General features: G+C 43.2%; 1 long non-coding RNA gene across 1 annotated transcript in view; it reads left to right on the top strand.

The window, feature by feature from the left end:
• The first annotated feature begins 2,567 nt into the window (after positions 1 to 2,567).
• Positions 2,568 to 9,760, top strand: part of LOC127932686 (uncharacterized) — an 8,566-nt gene continuing 1,373 nt past the window's right edge. Inside the window, exons 1-2 of the long non-coding RNA XR_008146351.1 lie at positions 2,568 to 2,724; positions 3,054 to 3,122. This is a non-coding gene — a long non-coding RNA (uncharacterized LOC127932686). The remainder of the gene's footprint in view (positions 2,725 to 3,053; positions 3,123 to 9,760) is intronic.

Consider the following 9,760-nt stretch of genomic DNA (forward strand, 5'->3'; position numbering starts at 1 on the left):
CAGAACAGCGAGCTGAAGAATAGAGGACATACATCGTTTCACAGAAAAGGGATGAAAGCCAGAAGGAAAAACCAAACATTCCCAATGAGGAACAGAACGCATAGCAGTAACATAAGAGAAGGAGAATTATTCAGAGCGTTTTATACATTGTAAGTCTAGCAAGCAAAAACAAAGATATAGTAGATATTGTGTTCTGAAAAATGTAATATGAAACAAAATCAAGATCAGTGTTACATTTGTGTTTTTTAGTGTCTCTAAAATAATAAACAGTACCAACATAATCTCTTTTCAATCCCCTTTAGTGTGTCAGCTTTTGTAGGCCTACATTGTCCTTGTTTTGGTATGCGATGGGAGTGTGTAGGTTTCTGTAAGACAAAGGGATCAACCCTATCTCTGACTATTTCTCCGGCTTGGATTAGAGGCTGTGGCTGTGATGACTGGGATCCAACTCTGTGGTAACAGTGATAAGCCTGACGTTTTATTTGACATCCCTTATCTCAAACCAAAAACCATTAAAACCCTTGTCAGTGATCGGAGCTGCCCAGTTTTTCTCAGTAGTTTTGAGGGAGAATGGACCTCAGGAAGAGATAAACGTGTAAGACTAAGAAGTGACGGGATACGAGCCGCTCAAAGAGCCTCACAACTCAATAGGATGCGTCTAGACGTCTGGGAGCTGCACACTGATATATTACTCCCATGCCAGATGGAGTCAGTGGACAAGTGTTCTTATCACTATACCTGGGTCGTTCCACAAAATGAGTGCCTTTTACACTCTTTTGATATTTTAAGTAGAGATTGTGCACAAATATTGCATTTTAAAAGCCTGGTATAAATGAAGGGCCCTTTAATATATGTCATTGATAAAGACTTGCTTAAGTGGCAACATTCAGCATTTGGAAATGTCCCTCTGTGTATCCTCTGTGACTTCTGTGAAGATTTTAAACCACTTAACCCCAACACACCCCACGTTTTCACCATCATTCTAACTCCCTTGTTATTTTGTTACATTGGCAAAGTCATTTCTGAAGATTATGATTTATTTCATGTGATTAGTGAGCTTGCATTCATTTGCCTCTCTCTGTTGTATAAAATAAGCTTCCATTTCCCCCTGTCACATCGGGATTTGTGGCCGATTCTTTTGATGAAATCGTCAACCCTGTTGCGGTCAACCCTGTTACGGTCAACCCTGTTACGGTCAACCCTGTTACAGTCAACCCTGTTACGGTCAACCCTGTTACGGTCAACCCTGTTACGGTCAACCCTGTTACGGTCAACCCTGTTACGGTCAACCCTGTTACGGTCAACCCTGTTACGGTCAACCCTGTTGCGGTCAACCCTGTTACGGTCAACCCTGTTACGGTCAACCCTGTTACGGTCAACCCTGTTGCGGTCAACCCTGTTACGGTCAACCCTGTTACGGTCAACCCTGTTACGGTCAACCCTGTTACGGTCAACCCTGTTACGGTCAACCCTGTTACGGTCAACCCTGTTACGGTCAACCCTGTTACGGTCAACCCTGTTGCGGTCAACCCTGTTACGGTCAACCCTGTTACGGTCAACCCTGTTACGGTCAACCCTGTTACTTTATTTGGCACTTAATAGGCACTTACTATAGTCCTTTTTTAAATTTAACCCCTTGAGATGGGGATTTTATTTATTTTTATTAAGTTGAACATGTGCTCTTTATGACAGGCTGTTACGATTAGGTGAAATAAGAAATGTTATTTAAGAAATTAGGTTACACTGCTCAAAAGGCATCTAATTGGTGAAATGACCCACCTGTGTACAGCATTGTCTGGCCGCATATTTCATCAATTCAAATTCACCTCTATAATCTACTGGTTTGTGTTGGATGATTTGTTCGCATATGAGTTGTATTGATCGGTAAGGTGATTATGTGACGTTGAAAGGTCAGTCTTTTCACAGTAAAAAGATAGATCTGCAGTATGGAGCTCAGCCAGGAGATGTCACTGCTCCACTAGTAACAGGTCTGATATTGAGGCCCTTTCTCCAATCTGGGCCTTGAGATCTGTTTCTCATTCTTCCTCTCTTTTCAGACATTGATTCAGATCTGGGACTCCAGGTGAGTAGAATCTTGGCTTTGACAGACAGATAAATAAACAGAGGTGTGTGTGTCCATATCCTTCAGCAGTAGAACAATCAGAGGCGTCATGCTCATAGGGGGCACAAAGGCACACGCCCCCTCAGATTATTATATGTACATTTTTGTGTCAAATACATTTTTTATCTTCATTTTCATGCCCATGTTTTTTCATAATTATTTATAAAAAGATCTGTCAACAGTATTTTGTGGAGGGGGCACACTGACTGGACCAGGCAAAGAGTACCCCCCTCTTATTCTCCCTAGTAAATGGTTCCTTCCAAGGTGCACCACGGAGCAGAGATATGCTATGCAGGATGATAGATACTCTAGTGCAGGGGTACTCAACTCTTACCCTACGAGGTCCCGTAACCTGCAAGCTTTCCCTTCTACCTGATAATTAATTCCACCCACCTGGTGTCCCAGGAGTAAATCAGTCCCTTATTAGAGTGGAACAATGAAAAAATGCAGTGGAACTGGCTTTGAGGTCCAGAGTTGAGTTTGAGGGCTCTAGTGCATACAGACAATATTGTCGGAGGAGGAGGAGATAGAGTTCAGAATGAGTGACACACGCAGTGTTTGATTTGATTTTAGCTCCCGGTGATGGGCAGGACTCACAGGAGGTATGTTTGTCAATGAATTTGATCAAGCTATGTGGGTTATTGATTCAGTCTTGATTAGTAAATAAAACAAACATGTTTTGTTTTTCTCTGTAATACCAGCCACCTAGCAATTTGATGAAGTTGGCTTTAGCTATAGCCAGGTATACAGGTTCCAATTTCACAACCTCATAAATAGCTACTAAGGCATTTCAGGCTATCAATAAAGTTAGAGTAGCTTTTCTAACTATATTAGCTGGCATGGCTGCTGGCAAAGTTGCTAGACTTTAGAAAAGCAAAGAATTACGAAATATACTGAGTAAGACTTACATTCCTTTGACTCTTTTGCCCAGATTTGAACAGAGATGCAGAGAAGCATTGGCCTATTTACACCAGTCAGGTGGATACAGACAGCTCAAGAGGTATGCTTAGACATGCAGAAAGATACTTGGTTTATATTTTGTATTTGCATTTATTAGGATTCCCATTAGCTGATACTCTTCCTGGGGTCCAGCAACATTAACATACTTACAGTACATGTAATTATAAATGTACACATTACATTTCATAACACTTTTCACAACACATTAAGTGTGTTCCTTCAGGCCACTACTCTAATACCACATATCTACAATACAAAATCCATGTCTGTGTGTGTAGAGTGTGCATAATTGTATCTGCTATTCAAATCTGATGCTACTGCTTGCATCAGTTACCTGATGTGGAATAGAGTTCCATGTAGCCATGGCTCTATGTAGTACTGTGAGCCTCCCATAGTCTGTTCTTAATTTGAGGATTGTTAAGAGAGCATTGGTGGCATGTCTTGAGGGGTATGCATAGGTGTCTGAGCTGTGTGCTAGTAGTTTAAACAGACAGCTCAGTGCATTCAGCTTGTCAACACTTCTTATAAAAACAAATAGTGATGTAGTCCATCTCCCCTCCACTTTGAGCCATGAGAAATTTACATGCATATTATTAATGTTAGCTCTCTGTGTACATTTAAGGGCCAGCTGTGCTGCCCTGTTCTGAGACAATTTTTGTGTCACCTGACCACACAAATGAACAGTATTCCAGGTGCAAGAAAACTATGGCCTGTAGGACCTGCCTTGTTGAAAATGTTGTTAAGGATGCAGATCAGTGCTTTATTATGGACAGACTTCTCCCCAACTTAGCTACTGTTGTATCAACATGTTTTGACCATGACAGTTACCAATCCAGGGTTACTCCAAACAATTTAGTCACCTCAACTTAATCAAACTCCACGTGATTTATTTGACAATTTAGTTGAGGTTCAGGATTTAGTGAATGATTTGTCCCAAATACAATGTTTTTAGTTTTGAAAATATTTAGGAGTAACTTATTCCTTGCCACCCATTCTGAAACTAACTGCAGCTCTTTGTTAATTGTTGCAGTCAATTCAGTTGCTGTAGTAGCTGATATGTATACTGTTGAGTCACCCGCATACATAGACACATAGGCTTTTCTCAAAGCCAGTGGCATGTCATTAGTAAAGATTGAAAAAAATAAGGGGCCTATACAGCTGCCCTGGGGAATTCCGGGTAGCCATTTGGTTAGCTGTTCAGGAATCGTATGGCTTGGGGGTAGAAGCTGTTAAGATGCCTTTTGGACCTAGACTTGGTGCTTGCTGTGCGGTAGCAGAAAGAACCGTCTATGACTAGGGTGGCTGGAGTCCTTGGCAATTTTTAGGACCTTCCTCTGACACCGTCTGGTATAGAGGTCCTGGATGGCAGGAAGCTTGGCCCCAGTGATGTGTTGGGCCATATGCATTACCCTATGTAGTGCCTTGTGGTTAGAGGCTGAGCAGTTGCCATACCAGGCGGTGATGCAACCAGCCAGGATGATGTCGATGGTGAAACTGTATAACTTTTGGAGGATCCGAGGACCCATGACAAATCTTTTCAGTCTCCTAAGGGGGAATAGGCATTGTCGTGCCCTCTTCACGAATGTCTTGGTGTGTTTGGACCATGACAGTTCATTGGTGATGTGGACACCAAAGAACTTGAAGCTCTCAATCTGCTCCACTACAGTCCTGTCGACTAGAATGGGGGTGTGCTCGGCCCTCCTTTTCCTGTAGTCCACGATCATCTCCTTTGTCTTGATCATGTTGAGGGAGAGGTTGTTGTTCTTGCACCACACTGCCAGGTCTCTGACCTCCTCCCTATAGGCTGCCTCATCGTTGTCTGTGATCAGGCCTACCTGTTGTGTCGTCGGCAAACTTAATGATGGTGTTGGAGTCGTGTTTGGCCATGCAGTCGTGGGTGTCCAGGGATAACAGGAGGGGACTGAGCACGCACCCCTGAGGGGCACCCATTGTAAAGGATCAGCTTGACTACCCTTAATAACCTGAGGGTGGCCCTTCAGGATGTCCAGGATCCATTTGCAGAGGGAGGTGTTCAGTTGCAGAATCCTTAGGTTACTGATGAGCTTTGAAGGCGCTATGGTGTTGAACGCTGAGCTGTAGTCAATGAATAGCATTCTCCCATACACTACCAGTAAAAGGTTTTAGAACACCTACCCATTCAAGGATTTTTCTTTATTTTTACTAATTTCTACATTGTAGAATAATAGTGAAGCCATCAAAACTATGAAATAACACATATGGAATCATGAAGTAACCAAAAAAGTGTTAAACAAATTAAAGTATATTTTATATTTGAGATTCTTCAAATAGCCATCCTTTGCCTTGATGACAGCATTGCACATGCTTGGCATTCTCTCAACCAGCTTCACCTGGAATGTTTTTCCAACTGTCTTGAAGGAGTTCCCACATATGCTGAGCTCTTGTTGGCTGATTTTCCTTCACTCTGCAGCCAGACTCATCCCAAACCATCTACCAACGCCCATGGGATAATGTACATTTGCTGAAGCATTATGACAACTCAGCGACACAATGGTAGGGATTACCTGAGCTGTGCTTGGGTCATTGATAAGTAATTGTCTCAACACAGCCTTATAATGATGTGAACACATCCAGGAACCCAAAAGATTTGGGTGGACCCCATCCTCTTTATAATATGATCTTTGTTTCCAGAAGGTATTAACATTTTCATTGAATGTTACACCCAAAGAGTTACAATAGTCAGGTAGCCAGTTATGAAGTGCTAAAAGTCTGCTGAAATGTTCAATGGAATTAGGGAGGGCACAGGGCCAGATATTATGGGGCATTTGTTGGTGTCAAGCAGAGACCCAATCAGTTCTTTAAAATGGAATGTGGCACATTATATTATTTGTGTATTAATTATGATGCCACGATATGTGCCTGTATTAATGTGTGTTATGATCCCATGTACAGTGTTGTAATTTGGATGTAATATCCTAGGCATGTTAGTGCAGTATATTGAGATGTGCAATTTACAAGAGTCAGAATGACACCCTCATTTAAATGACAATTGAAAAGTTAAAATGGGTAAGCTTAGATAACCTATGCATCAACATGTTCATATTTTTTAAATTATTTTTTTATTTCACCTTTATTTAACCAGGTAGGCTAGTTGAGAACAAGTTCTCATTATATTTGTTTATAGAATAAGGCATAGTGATTATGGCTCTAGATTACAGGGAAAAACTGTTTCAGGTGTTTACTCCATTCTCCAACCCCCCAACCCCCTCTCCATCCTCACATACTTCGTGCCCCCTCTAAACTAGTAGGTGCATGATCCCCTGGAGAACAATTGCCTGATCAGGACTGCTAAAATGATGTCATTTTGTTTTTATGGAGATATTCTACTCTGTTATCACAGAGAGGTATCCTCTCTCTCTCTTCCTCTCTGGTCTCCTTTTTATGCTATATCTTTCCTGATGTAAATTTGGAGAGAAAACAATAAAGTTAATCAGCCTTATGTATTATAAATAGAGGTTGCTAAATTCAATCCAAATCAATGATCAGCACTTGGCTATTCCTACAGGAACATAGTGTCTATATTCTGAAATAAACAGTCAACAATTCACAATCGTTTCACGCCAGAGAGGCAATATTACTTTGCACGCTACACAATTGTTTTCTCTCTCTTTCAGCGTGTCAGAAATTACAGAGGCGCAGGCAGCGAGCGAAGCAATTTCTTCCTCATTAAAAACCTGCAGGAATGAAGTGTCTGCGTAACATACTAACACACACACACACACACACACACACACACACACACACACACACACACACACACACACACACACACACACACACACACACACACACACACACACACACACACACACACACACACACACACACACACACACACACACACACACACACACAGATGCAGAGTGATGCTGGAGTGCTTTACTCACACTAACATAACCTGACGGAGTAATCAGTCATACACATTGCTTACCACTCTCTCTCCCGCTTTCCAATCTATTCTATCTTGCTCTCTATATTCATCTCCTTTGTCCTCCTCATTCTCTTCCCTCTCTTAGGGACAGATCGACATTTACTGGACGGTGGGGGGTTCCAATTCAAGGTGTCGTAAAATAATGAACCCCCTCCACAACATAAAAAATATTTTCACATGACCCTCCCCTTGTGCTGTGAAATAAATTGAACACCCTCCTCCTCTGCGGATGCCTCATCAGGACACGCAGAAGGCGAGTAGGAAGTTGCCATTATCGTCAATACAATCAGCATACCATAGTACCCTCACAGCTCATCACTAAGCTAAGGAACCTGGGACTGAACACCTCCCTCTGCAACTAGATCCTGGACTTCCTGACGGGCCGCCCCCAGGTGGTGAGGGTAGGTAGCAACACATCTGCCACGATGATCACCAACACTGGAGCTCCCCAGGGGTGCGTGCTCAGTCCCCTCCTGTACTCCCTGTTCACCCACGACTGCATGGCCAGGCACGACTCCAACACCATCATTAATTTTGCCGACCGACGACACAACAGTGGTAGGCCTGATCACCGACAACGACGAGACAGCCTATAGGGAGGAGGTCAGAGACCTGGCCGGGTGGTGCCAGAATTACAACCTCTCCCTCAACGTAACCAAGACTAAGGAGATGATTGTGGACAACAGGAAAAGGATCACCGAGCACGCCCCCATTCTCATCGACGGGGCTGTAGTGGAGCAGGTTGAGAGCTTCAAGTTCCTTGGTGTCCACATCAACAACAAACTAGAGTGGTCCAATCACACCAAGACAGTAGTGAAGAGGGCACGACAAAGCCTATTCCCCTTCAGGAAACTAAACAGATTTGGCATGGGTCCTGAGATCCTCAAAAAGTTCTACAGCTGCAACATTGAGAGCATCCTGACCGGTTGCATCACTGCCTGGTACGGCAATTGCTCGGCCTCCGACAGCAAGGCACTTCAGAGGGTAGTGCGTACGGCCCAGCACATCACTGGGGCAAAGCTGCCTGCCATCCAGGACCTCTGCACCAGGCGGTGTCAGAGGAAGGCCCTAATAATTGTCCAAGACCCCAGCCACCCCAGTCATAGACTGTTCTCTCTACTACCGCATGACAAGCGGTACGGGAGTGCCAAGTCTAGGACAAAAAGGCTTCTCAACAGTTTTTACCCCCAAGCCATAAGACTCCTGAACAGATAACCAAATGGTTACCCGGACTATTTGCATTGTGGTGTTGTAGGCTAGTCTAGGTAGGATCATTATGGTGTTGTAGGCTACACTAGGGAGGATAATTGTGGTGTTGTAGGCTACACTAGGGAGGATTATTGTGGTGTTGTAGGCTACACTAGGGAGGATCATTGTGGTGTTGTAGGCTACACTAGGGAGGATCATTGTGGTGTTGTAGGCTACACTAGCGAGGATCATTGTGGTGTTGTAGGCTACACTAGGGAGGCTCATTGTGGTGTTGTAGGCTACACTAGCGAGGATCATTGTGGTGTTGTAGGCTACACTAGGGAGGATCATTGTGGTGTTGTAGGCTACACTAGGGAGGATCATTGTGGTGTTGTAGGCTAGTCTAGGTAGGATCATTGTGGTGTTGTAGGCTACACTAGGGAGGATCATTGTGGTGTTGTAGGCTAGTCTAGGTAGGATCATTGTGGTGTTGTAGGTTAGACTAGGTAGGATCATTGTGGTGTTGTAGGCTACACTAGGGAGGATCATTGTGGTGTTGTAGGCTACACTAGGTAGGATCATTGTGGTGTTGCAGGCTACACTAGGTAGGATCATTGTGGTGTTGTAGGCTAGTCTAGGTAGGATCATTGTGGTGTTGCAGGCTACAATAGGTAGGATCATTGTGGTGTTGCAGGCTACAATAGGTAGGATCATTGTGGTGTTGTAGGCTAGTCAAGGTAGGATCATTGTATTGTGGTGTTGTAGGTTAGACTGGGTAGGATCATTGTGGTGTTGCAGGCTACACTAGGTAGGATCATTGTGGTGTTGTAGGCTAGTCAAGGTAGGATCATTGTATTGTGGTGTTGTAGGCTACACTAGGTAGGATCATTGTGGTGTTGTAGGCTAGTCTAGGTAGGATCATTGTGGTGTTGTAGGCTAGTCTAGGTAGGATCATTGTGGTGTTGTAGGCTAGTCTAGGTAGGATCATTGTATTGTGGTGTTGTAGGTTAGACTAGGTAGGATCATTGTGGTGTTGCAGGCTACACTATGTAGGATCATTGTGGTGTTGTAGGTTAGACTAGGTACGATCAATGTGGTGTTGCAGGCTACACTAAGTAGGATCATTGTGGTGTTGTAGGCTAGTCAAGGTAGGATCATTGTATTGTGGTGTTGTAGGCTAGACTAGGTACGATCATTGTATTGTGGTGTTGTAGGCTAGTCTAGGTAACAGAGGTGGGACCAAGTCATTGTTTTACAAGTCACAAGTAAGTCTCAAGTCTTAGCACTCAAGTCCCAAGTCAAGACAGGCAAGTCTGAGACAAGTCTCACATCAAGACCGTCAAGTATCAAGTCAAGTTAACTTTGAATTTCGAGTCTTAAACAACTCATAATGTGCTCTTCACCAAATTTAATACCATTTCATATTTTTAACAAGAGTAATAGTTAGTATATTACATTTACCCAAATCATGAATGCTTTTAAAAATATCTATAAATGTATTACTTTCCAAATAAACTTTA

The sequence above is a fragment of the Oncorhynchus keta genome, chromosome 10 (genome assembly GCF_023373465.1).
Source record: "Oncorhynchus keta strain PuntledgeMale-10-30-2019 chromosome 10, Oket_V2, whole genome shotgun sequence".
NCBI lineage: Eukaryota > Metazoa > Chordata > Actinopteri > Salmoniformes > Salmonidae > Oncorhynchus > Oncorhynchus keta.